This window comes from Apium graveolens, chromosome 6, assembly GCF_009905375.1.
Source record: "Apium graveolens cultivar Ventura chromosome 6, ASM990537v1, whole genome shotgun sequence".
Lineage (NCBI taxonomy): Eukaryota > Viridiplantae > Streptophyta > Magnoliopsida > Apiales > Apiaceae > Apium > Apium graveolens.
In genome coordinates this window covers 166340373-166352977 of record NC_133652.1, presented here as the reverse complement: position 1 = coordinate 166352977, position 12605 = coordinate 166340373, and positions in this window count along the sequence as shown.

Sequence of the window (12605 nt, the reverse complement as noted above, 5' to 3'; positions counted from 1 at the left end):
CGTTCGCGAAACGCCGTTACTTGAAACGGTCGTTTCTCCTAAACCGTGCATCGGAATCGAACGAACTACATATCAAAACGAAGCTCGTAACATGATCTATCTAAAAATGGCAGTGGTCATAATCTAGCAGGGTGTTCTCGGGTCCTAATGTTATGCACAAAAACAGTCCAAAGAAAATCGGACGTTACGACGGCTATGTTTACGCGATTACCAATGTTTAAACTACTCCAATTAACCACCAACCAACTCATAACCATCAATACAACAAAACTTCACCTAAACCATACCACATCAGTCCATAATCTCCAAGGTTTTCAACTCAAACAACCACAATCACGACCTATGAACTATAATCAAGCTTCAATTACCAAAAACACTTCCAAATCAAACCAAACTACTAATAATCACAATCCATGCTTCTCATTTCACAACACCAACCATTAAACTTACTAACAAATAAAGTAAAGGCTAGGGTTTGAAGTTTATACCTTCCTTGGGAGGTGTTAAGTTGCTAGGAAGCCTTAGGGAGCCTCCTACAAGCTTGATCTTTCCAAAGAAATCAAGAACACAAAGTTAGGCTTTGAAGTTTCTAAAAGTCCGATTTAAAGAACTGTAAAAATGAGGGTCTTACCATGATTATTTGGACGAGACTTGTGAACAAGCGTTGTAGGCCATCTCAATACCTTTCCAATGAGCTATAGAACACAATATTTGAGTGAGAAATGAAGGAGATACAGCAGTTTTAGTGTTCTGGTTCTGTTTTGGCCGAGAGCATGAAGAACAATGCCTTGGTTTCTTTTTGATTTTGATGAAAAATGATTTGCTTGGCTTGGTTGGTTTGATTTTTGTGTTTGTTTTAGTAAATTACCTAGTTGCCCTTGATTTTGTGTGGTTAAAAAGCCACCACATCTCCTTCCTTCCCATGTCATGCTTGTGTCATCCTCATGATGTCATCCTCCCCTCCTTGTCCTCTTCTCATTGGTTGGGTGACATCATCCTCTCTAATCCCTTTGATTAACTTCCTAATTGTTTGCCTAATGACCGCTGATCTGTTATACGGTTCGCTTAACTTTCGTTTTCGTTTATCGTTTGAAGGATCATACCCGGGATCTTATTACTTAGGTTCCCTTAACCTTTCTCAATATATTATATTTCTTTTATGATCCTCTCCTATAATCCTTTAATTTAAATCTTTTTTATCCTGTTACCTTTTTCTCAAATCTTTCCGTATCTAGTGTATTTCCAGGAAAAATCAAAGTGTTCGGATTTGGATTCTGACGATCTTTACATACACTTATATCCCATATAAAGTACTAATAAAATCTCAGAATATCCATATCAGAACCCCTACATAGTGTGGCATGAAAAGTTTTCTCATTCAGCAAAAACACTATTCATAAGGGTTTCAAAAATTTCCCAAAAATTGGGGTTATTACAGTCTCCCCTCCTTAAAAGGATTCCGTCCCGGAATCAGATAGAAAATGAATAGGGATACTCTCTTAGCATTGCACTTTCTAACTCTCGAGTAAATTTTCCCACATTGTGGTTCTACCATCAAACTCTTACTAGTTTGATAACCCTTCTCCTAAGCACTCGTTCTTTTTACTCTATACCCTTCCTGGTTGCTCCATATAGGTTACGTCTGGTTGCATGTCTATGCGCTCATATGCCCCTATTTGTCTGGCATCCGAATTACACTTCCTTAACATTGATACGTGGAACACGTTATGAACTTGCTACAGGTTCGGGGGTAGGGCTAGCTCATATGCTAACTTCCCAAACGTCTTAATATATCCAAGGGTCCAACAAATTGTAGACTTAGCTTTCCTTTCTTTCCGAACCTCATCAATCCTTTTTCAAGGGTTTCCAAGGGGATACCTATAACATTACTAGGCCCCCTATTTCATACTCTTTGTCCTTTTTGAGTCAAATCAGCATACCTCTTATGTCCATCTTGGGTTACTACCAGCCGTCCTCTGATTAGATGTATTATATCCCTGGTCCTTTGGACTACTGCGGGTCCGAGCATCTTGCGCTCTACAACTTCATCCTAACATAAGGGAGATCGACATTATCTTCCCTCAAGGATCTCATAAGGTGACACCTCGATAATGACATATGATCTATTGTCGTGATATAACTAAATCCGCGTTAAGTGATCATTCCAAATTTTTTCAAGTCTATTGCACAGACTCTCATTATAGCATTTAGCATTAGAGCTTTTGCTTCTCAATACCCATTCTTTTCGAGTTCGTAATCGCTACTACCTTCCGTTCCTAATATTATACTGGTTATACTTTTGCTCGTTAGCGTTCTATAACCTTTTAATAACCACGTCAACCTTAGTATTACGAATGTGTTCCCATTCTGAATACCACCATAACTTTACTACTCCTTTTTCAGCTGTTTCTATTTTCGAAAGCTTAATCCTTCATATAGAAGTAAAAGAATTTATTGAGAGATCACTATGATCATGAACACTTGTTATCTCGCATAGTTAGTACAGAAGGTGGCCAGCCTTTAGTACTTGACAAGCAATTAAACAATAGTTGGTATCCTACTAGGCTTCTATCACACAGATAGACAGTCATTCGGCAATACCTCCCCTTCTGGAAGGGTTGTTCTTCTCAACTTACATGAAATGAAAAGAAGAGAAAAGAACGAACTGAAGAGAATTGTATATATAAAAAAAATATACTGCCACAAAATATCTGGCTTGGAACCTACCTCTGAACTATAGAGGTTTGTCATAGGAGAACAAAACATATACGTATTTATATCAGCATCAAGTATTATAGCATCGTATATCCCATGCCTAAATATTTCTATTCCCATTCTATGGACCCATGCTCTTCCTCGAGCTTATACACAATCACCTTTGAAACTCCCTCAATTTCGAAAATCGAACCTGGGATCTCATTTTAGACATCACCGTTACTAGAGTTCTATGCTTGCACCGCAACCTTCCTCATATAGTAATACGACTCTCTTTTCATAAGAGGGAATAAATATTCAATAGGTAGATACTCTACTTAATTAGTCTATCAATGATAACTTATACACTACCACGACCCGTTTAGTGGTACTCAATCTCAACATCCATTCCAATACAACTCTCACGGTTGTAATCAGCTTGTTACTCGCAGAATCATTGCTGCCTTACTATGGTCCACCACTGACCCACTGTCATCATTCACTTTCCATGAAATCTTAATAGCTAACCATACGGAGTCCATACATGTCGTATCAAATCCTTCTAAGGAGGTAACATAATCACCATTTCTGATTCATGAAGAACACTCCTGATCTCAAAGGTTCGTTTAGTCCTTTTGAAACATGGTCCAGGCTCATTCTCAAGATAGTACCTTCTAAGATAGATAGCCCGCTCATGGCGATTACACGAAACCTTTACCAACTACTATTACGGCTGGGTATTGCACAGTCATCAGAAGGAATGTCAATCTTCCAAACCATAATACAACCTTCACAGTTTTAACCATCATCACTGTATTCTTTTGGCACAAGCGCCTATAATTATCCTCTTACCTTTAAAGTGTCGGCCACCTCTTTGGCCTTTCCTGATAGTAAAATTTCCTTACAGTCAATGTCACTTTAACCATCTCCAAATAAATTTTCTACCTTATTTCAATCACAGCTTATGTGAAAATGCTTTCCTTAAAATCTGATGAGTAAAAAAAAAATTACCATTTTTCCATAAGTTATTGCCTCAGTCTTTAGAGGTTAATCACTGTCATGACTGACTCTCAATCATAATTAGAACATCTTTTATCTTAAGTCCTAATTGCCCTGAATAATTTCGACCATTACTGGTTCGATCCATACTTTCTCGTGGTTTAACACGTGCCCCACTTGGCAACATTATAATTACGTCATATTTCCTTTATCAACATTTCTATTCTTGAAAATTTTGAATATTACCTTTCTCCTTGTAAAACCTCTAAGGTTATCCTTCAATCGTTCCTCCTGTATTCCCTAGATACAGGGCATATTAAAATACCATTTACTATTACTAGAACCATTGTCTATATACTTCTGAAAAATTTCTCCACTGATTCTTAAAGGTTGTTGCTACATTAACCCTTTCCAAATCATACTGTCAAAACTCATACTGTCCCTATTAAGGGTGAAATTCCAACCTTTATGCATTCCCCTAGGATTCATTTTAAGTTACTGATGTTCTATCCTTAATTACACCTTTAAAAGGTACCTGCATCCTTCCATGGATAAATCAAGTCATATATCCCTGATAAGGGTGTCTTATTCAATCATTCCCACCTCGATAGTCTATACCTAACTTCATAATAACATCCTTATTCAAATTGAGGTCAATCCATATGGCCTCCAAAAGATAACAATGGTCATCCACTTTTCTTTCTTGATTTGGTAATGATAACATGGATGTTCTGGAAGATATTGGTCATGTTCAACGTGAACTTCTTCTTAATAATTCCTTATTTACTTTTGTTGTTTATCTCAACAGTCATCTCAATGTTGGGATATCTTTCATATCTGGCGTCTCCCTTTCTTGGTATCATGCCACCGGTCTTACACTTTACCTTCTTGAAGGTCACTTCCTTCACCCAATTTTCTTAATTTCTTACTTTCTTGTCTCCTCAGTCTATCCGCGTCTCATTATTTATCCTTCGAATTATCTCAAGGTTTCCTCGAATCTTCCCAACTTACAGGGGATAAAATATATGTATCTCTTATACCTTCAACCATCAATTTAACTCATGGTGAATCACTCTCATCCGGACGATTACCTACTTTTCTATTTCTATTTCTACGAGTCTTTAGGGTTTCCTCATACCCAACTCCCTTATCATTCCTCAAACTCTCTTGCCTTTATATTCCTTTCTCTTATCGTTATTTCATGAACCAACGCAACATAAGCATTGATTTCAAACATCCCGTCATTCTGGATTCGTGTCTTCAGAACGAATCTTGATAACTTTTACAACTTAGATTCATAATTCATCATACTCGTCTGCCTTTGTTCTGGCTCTTAAGCTTTTACACTATCTCCATAACCTTGGGAAGTACTTTCCTGAAAACAATTGACTGAACTTAAATCAGTTTATTATAATCTCTTGCTCCGTGCCTTCCTTGGCCTTTCACCAGCGGGTGGTCTCTCTCTTAGGAGGGTAAGTGACAAAACAGTCTTTTGTGGTTCGTCAATCATTTAGAATCTCAAATGATTCATCTATTTCCTTTAGCCAGGCTCTTGCCTCGACTGGGTCAGCTTGTTCCTTGGAACTCTGAGAGCTTAGCGACTTAAAGGTCATGAAAGAATTTCCCACTGCACTGTCTCCTCAGGGTGGTGGTTGGGGATAATAGTCTAAGTTCTCTTTAGACAGGTCCATGAATTGCCGTATAGGGGTACCATCTCGGGTCTCCTGTCCTTACTCGACTTCTGTTTCCTCAGTCTAAATATTTCTTCCTACTCCCCATAATTGGGGTCATCTTACATAATTTAAATCCTCATTTTCCACTTCATCATGTTATGGGTTCCTTTTGTCTTGGTGGCAACCTCCCTGACTATCACGTTCAGGGTTTGCTCTAACTCTTATTCCTCAAACTAGCTTTCATCTAAGATTTCATCTTTAAGCTCTTAAACCTTTGGAACCCAAATTCTATAGGAATACCTCATTATTCCCTTATCATCACTCTCGGTATTAATCTCATACCTATTTGTTGGCTCTCTGCCTTCATTCATCACTTTTACTGGCACAATATGTTCTTTTCCAATACTTCGGGCTGTATTGCTATCTCAAACAGCTTTTCGGTACCGGCTCCGGTTACCTTCACTACTATTTCCATTTTCTCAAAATCTCTTATAAACTCTCCAAAAGACATTATCATCTTGAGTCTCTCCTTTTTACTAAGGGCATCAGCCACCATATTGGCTTTCCCCGAATGATAAAGAATCTCCCAATCATAATTCTTGATTAGCTCTAACCGCCTCCTCTGGCATATGTTGAGCTCTTTCTACGTAAGAATGTACTAGAGCTCCTATGGTTTGTGAATCTCACACTTCTCTCCATACAAGTAGTGCCTCAAATCTTTAGGGCAAAACTATTGCCACGAGCCCAAGCTCATGGGTGGGGATATCGAATTTTAAATTCCCTTAATTGTCTTGACGCAGACGCGATTATCTTGCTGTGCTATATAAGAAGCACCCTAATTCCTTATGTGAAGCGTCACTTACAAATCACAAAATCTCATTTTCCATCCGGCAACGCCAACATAGGGAACGTCACCAACCTTTGCTTCGGTTCTTAAAAGTTGTTCTCGCATTTCTCTGTCCATTCGAACTTCTCAGTCTTACGAGTAAGCCGCGTTAAAGGGGCTACTATCTTTACAAACTTGAACGAACCTCTGGTAGTGACCGGCCAATCCTACCTCTGGTAGTCGACCCAACCAGGGTCATCAATTCATCAGTGGTCCTTTATCCAATCTCGTCAGGATCCTCCATGGGATCCTCCTCAGCAACTATCCCTTCTAGGACAACATCCTCAACCGCTACATCCTTAATATCAACATCATCCGGTCCTGCGTTAGGACGCTCAATTGGATCCACAATCTGATCTCCAATTAGTAATAAAACATCATTGCGTTGATGTTCCTCAACTTCAGGGTTCGGAGTCCTGCTACCATATACGATAACGAACTACGCTTTTATCGCTACATTTATAAGGGTTCCCATAAGGGTTTTAACTGTCAGTACTATGTTAGGTAGTCCGACTATGAACTTGGCAAGAGTTCTTATTATCTTAGTGAACTTATTATCTTAACGTCCCATCATCTCTGAGGTTTATAACGCTTGGCTCTGATACCATTTCTGTAACACCCCCAAATCTGGGGTCGGGGATCCGGGTTGTCACGAGTTCCATTTCCCTTAACAACACCCAATCTTAATAAATAATCAACTACTTTGTACTGTGACCCCATAATAAACACACACACCACAAGTTATAGTCTCAGAGATGAATATCCAAAAATAATCACAAGTCGTTTTATTCCACAATTATATGCCAATACACCTTAAACAGGTTTCTGAATAAATTTACATTTCTTTGCCATTATTACAATTCATAAATATACATAATCTGATACATCAAAAGTTGAAAGCCTAGCCTATTGGTAGTTCCTACCTCAGCTATGGCGGCATCAGTGCTTCTAGAAAACTGCGGAACGTCTCCTAACCTCTTGCGAATCGGGAGCTTGGTCCGGTTCATCTTGTCTATCTGATGTTGTGTGATGAAAGAAGAAAGCAAGGGTGAGCAGCAAGCCCACCAAAATAATATGTATAATGATTAACAATATATGAGCCTTCTCATAGTACTCATGAAAGTCTTGGTCAAAAGAAATGAACCAAGTTGATATCTTAATGCGATGAAGTCGCAAAATATTCAGTATATATATATATATACATATATACTTTTCAAAATATTGGAAGTCCTCTTCCATGCACAATATACACAAAGTCCCAGTGTATAACTGTATAAAAAAAAATATCGTTGCAAGGTGATCTCATATATCTAACCTTGTCTCAACGTTTTTCTGAAAATCTTTGTCATTCATAAGACAATTATTAATTAGATATAAGTTTAAAAGATGAAGTTACAAGATACCCCAATATACTTATATCTTTCCCAAATACTACTTGAACTACCACCGTTCAAGTTATAATTAGCTTCAAAAGTTCATCACATAGATGAGACTATAAGGCAAGATTTGAATAGATTAAATCTTTAAAATATTATCAAAATAAAATGAAGTTACGAGATACTTCATTTGATGTAAACATCATTTTGAAAACTTGACCCTGCCAACACTCAACAATCGCCCAACCGTAGCCTTTCTATCGAAGTGCTCTGGGTAGTGTTGCAGAAATTATCCAATTGGATGATGAACTCATTACGGGAGTTTGCCGCGCCAGGAAGACCACTTACGATGATCAGTCGTAGTAGTACAACCCCACCATTTTCTACATGTAGAGGAGAACCTGTCGGATTTACTTGTCAACCGAACACTGAACTCCTAAGGAATGGACCGCCTTAGCGGAACTTCCAGGCCATTTGGGCCAATATAATAAGGCTGGGCCGGCGCTACTCGGCCACTTATGCCACTCCTAGTTCAGATGAAATCCATGACTCTGAAACGTAAAGCTTGTCCCCACTTTCCCCAAGTAGAAACTTGTTGATACGGCTCCACCAAGAAGTCGTATCTATTTGGAAAGGAGAACTCACCGATATTTCCCAGGCGATGCCTGTTAATGGATTAACTTGTTCCAAGAATTTTACTTCCCGAGTGTTGGGTAAGTAATCAATTCATTTATCAAAACAGCAACCTTGTTGCGAATATAAAACACACCACAGAGCCGATCCCTCAGGTTTTGAGCGAGTATTTAAATCCCCTTCGAAAGGAGGATCTTAAAAAAAATGAGTTTTGGGATCCGCTCTAACTTTTAAAAAAATCATTTTGAAGACTCGCAAAACATTTTTAAGAATGTTTCGAGTGAAGCTGATTTAATGAAGTAAATCAGTCCCCAGAATATTTAGAAAATGTCTGAATATTATTATTTAAATAATATTCCCATAAAGAATAATCTTTATAAAATAATTGAAGTAGAAGTATTAAAACTTATACTTGAAATGAATAGCAAATAATCAAAGATATACTTATACGAAAGTAATATCTTTATTTGAATAATCAAAAGTAAGTTTGATTATCGACACCTTATTCTTTAATACAATAAAGAATATTATTAAGTAATAAGCGGAGTCATAATACCTCGAATGAATACTATAAATAATATTCATAAAATAAAGGAGTCATACATCCTCAAATGAATATCCAAGTAATATTCAATAATAATATAAACTGAGTCATAAGCCCTCGAATGAATACTCAAATTAATATTCAATTAAGTAAAATAAAGGTATCGAATAAACCTTATTCGATCCATAGTTTTAAAAACTATATCCATATATATATATAAATATATATATATATATATATATAATATACTCGGGAACATCGACTCCCGGTTTAGAAATATGTTCACCTTTTATCCCTTATACTAAGGGTATACGCAACTACTTGCTTATTTCTATCATAGGTATTATGCAACTATAAGCATTGAAATCAACAGATAGATAACCAGATTATGAAACAGACATGCATATATACCATATCAGCATGCTCCAATATATCGCAAAATTTGCTAATAACAATCATGCACTATCACAAGATAATGCATATACATATATTTACATCACAACAACAGTATATCGGGTAGAAAACTTGCCTGAGCGACTGGGGGTTACGAATGGCTCGGGATGAGTCTGGTAACCTATAAACAACAAGTAAGTTGGAATTAAACCAAAGTCACTTGTAAATCTATACTCTAACCAACTCAGACTCTAACGCTCGTTTTGCGCTTACTGATTCTCTTAAGTCACTCGAGTACCCTCGGCTCCACCATTTTTAATAATTTAACCTTTACGAGTTTTAAGGCGATTCCTTCGCGAGTGTCTTACCAACTGCCTAACACACTTACCATAAATGTTTCATGCATTAATTAACCCTTTTTGGTCTTTAACCTATGTTTCAAAGTAAGGCGAGGGGAAAAGTTTCGTTCGCGAAACGCCGTTACTTGAAACGGTCGTTTCTCCTAAACCGTGCATCGGAATCGAACGAACTACATATCAAAACGAAGCTCGTAACATGATCTATCTAAACATGGCAGTGGTCATAATCTAGCAGGGGGTTCTCGGGTCCTAATTTTATGCACAAAAACAGTCCAAAGAAAATCGGACGTTACGACGGCTATGTGTACGCGATTACCAATGTTTAAACTACTCCAATTAACCACCAACCAACTCATAACCATCAATACAACAAAACTTCACCTAAACCATACCACATCAGTCCATAATCTCCAAGGTTTTCAACTCAAACAACCACAATCACGACCTATGAACTATAATCAAGCTTCAATTACCAAAAACACTTCCAAATCAAACCAAACTACTAATAATCACAATCCATGCTTCTCATTTCACAACACCAACCATTAAACTTACTAACAAATAAAGTAAAGGCTAGGGTTTGAAGTTTATACCTTCCTTGGGAGGTGTTAAGTTGCTAGGAAGCCTTAGGGAGCCTCCTACAAGCTTGATCTTTCCAAAGAAATCAAGAACACAAAGTTAGGCTTTGAAGTTTCTAAAAGTCCGATTTAAAGAAATGTAAAAATGAGGGTCTTACCATGATTATTTGGACGAGACTTGTGAACAAGAGTTGTAGGCCATCTCAATACCTTTCCAATGAGCTATAGAACACAATATTTGAGTGAGAAATGAAGGAGATACAGCAGTTTTAGTGTTCTGGTTCTGTTTTGGCCGAGAGCATGAAGAACAATGCCTTGGTTTCTTTTTGATTTTGATGAAAAATGATTTGCTTGGCTTGGTTGGTTTGATTTTTGTGTTTGTTTTAGTAAATTACCTAGTTGCCCTTGATTTTGTGTGGTTAAAAAGCCACCACATCTCCTTCCTTCCCATGTCATGCTTGTGTCATCCTCATGATGTCATCCTCCCCTCCTTGTCCTCTTCTCATTGGTTGGGTGACATCATCCTCTCTAATCCCTTTGATTAACTTCCTAATTGTTTGCCTAATGACCGCTGATCTGTTATACGGTTCGCTTAACTTTCGTTTTCGTTTATCGTTTGAAGGATCATACCCGGGATCTTATTACTTAGGTTCCCTTAACCTTTCTCAATATATTATATTCCTTTTATGATCCTCTTCTATAATCCTTTAATTTAAATCTTTTTTATCCTGTTACCTTTTTCTCAAATCTTTCCGTATCTAGTGTATTTCCGGGAAAAATCAAAGTGTTCGGATTTGGATTCTGACGATCTTTACATACACTTATATCCCATATAAAGTACTAATAAAATCTCAGAATATCCATATCAGAACCCCTACATAGTGTGGCATGAAAAGTTTTCTCATTCAGCAAAAACACTATTCATAAGGGTTTCAAAAATTTCCCAAAAATTGGGGTTATTACAACCAAGGTAAATCAAAACAAATCACAAAAAACACAAAACACTCCATTTTCTTCATGAAGCTCTCGGCTTCTTTCTTAGCAAAAGGGAAGTCCAAGCTCCTCCACTTGCTAATTTACAAGGTAATTATCCTAGCTTCTCCTAGTTAAGTTACATACTTCCTGGAAATCTTAGCTTCAAAATCCTTTCCTAGCATTTCCTATAAATCATTCAAGAAGATGGTGAATAGTACTTTCTTGAAATTAATTTTTGTGTTCTTGATTTCTTTGAAAGAACAAGCTTGTAGGAGGTTAGATTAAGGCTTCCATGGGCATTCCAAGGATCTTTCATGGATTAAAAGCTTCAAGGAAGGTATAACTCTTCATTATCTTAGCATTTAGTTGTTTGGTATAAATGATTATAATGATGGAATGAGAGATTAAGTGTAGTAGTTGTTTTGTCATGTTGAGATCTTAGTGGTGAAGTGCTTTTGTTGATTTTGGAGTTAAAAAGTAGCACTAGTTGTTCTTGATGATTCATGGTATGATTTGAGCTTGGTTTAAATGGTTTAAAGTGGTTGATGAGTGATATGGTCATATGGTAGTATTGGGATTGATTGGTGATGATTTGGTGTTGAATTGGTTGGTAAAATTTTGGGAAATCGCGTAAACATAGTCGTCGTAATATCCGATTTACTTTAGGCTGTTTTTGTTCTTAACATTAGGACCCGTGAACTCACTGCTAGGTTTTGACCATTTCCATAATTATATAGTTCATGTTACGAGCTTCGTTTTGATATGTAGTTCGTTTGATTTCGATGTACGGTTTAGGAGAAACGACCGTTTTAAGTAACGGTGTTTCGCGACCGAACCGTTACCACTCGCCTTATTTGGAAACATAGGTTAAAGACCTTAAAGGACTAAATGGGAGTATTAATCATTTATGTAAAGTGTATTAGGCAGTTGGTAAGACACTCGCGAAAGAATCGCCTTAAAACCCTTAATGGTTAATTTATTAAAAATGGTGGAGCTGAGGATACTCGAGCGACTTAAGTAAATTGTTAAGCGCGAAAGCGAACGTTAAGATATCAAACTTGGTTCATTTCTTTTGACCAAGACTTTCATGAGTACTATGAGAAGGCTCATATATTGTTAATCATTATACATATTATTTTGGTGGGCTTGCTGCTCACCCTTGCTTTCTTCTTTCATCACACAATAACAGATAGAAAAGATGAACATGACCAAGCTCCCAATTCGCGAGCGGATAGGAAACGTTCCGCAGTTTCCTATAGGCATTGATGTCGCTGTAGCTGAGGTAGGAACTACCAATAGGCTAGGCTTCAACTTTTGATGTACCAGATTTATGTATATTTATGAATTGTAATAATGGCAAAGAAATGTAAATTATTCAGAAACCCTTTTAAGGTGTATTGGCAGATAATTGTGGAATAAAATGACTTGTGATTATTTTTGGATATTCATCTCTGAGACTATAACTTGTGGTGTGTGTGTTTATTGTGGGGTCACA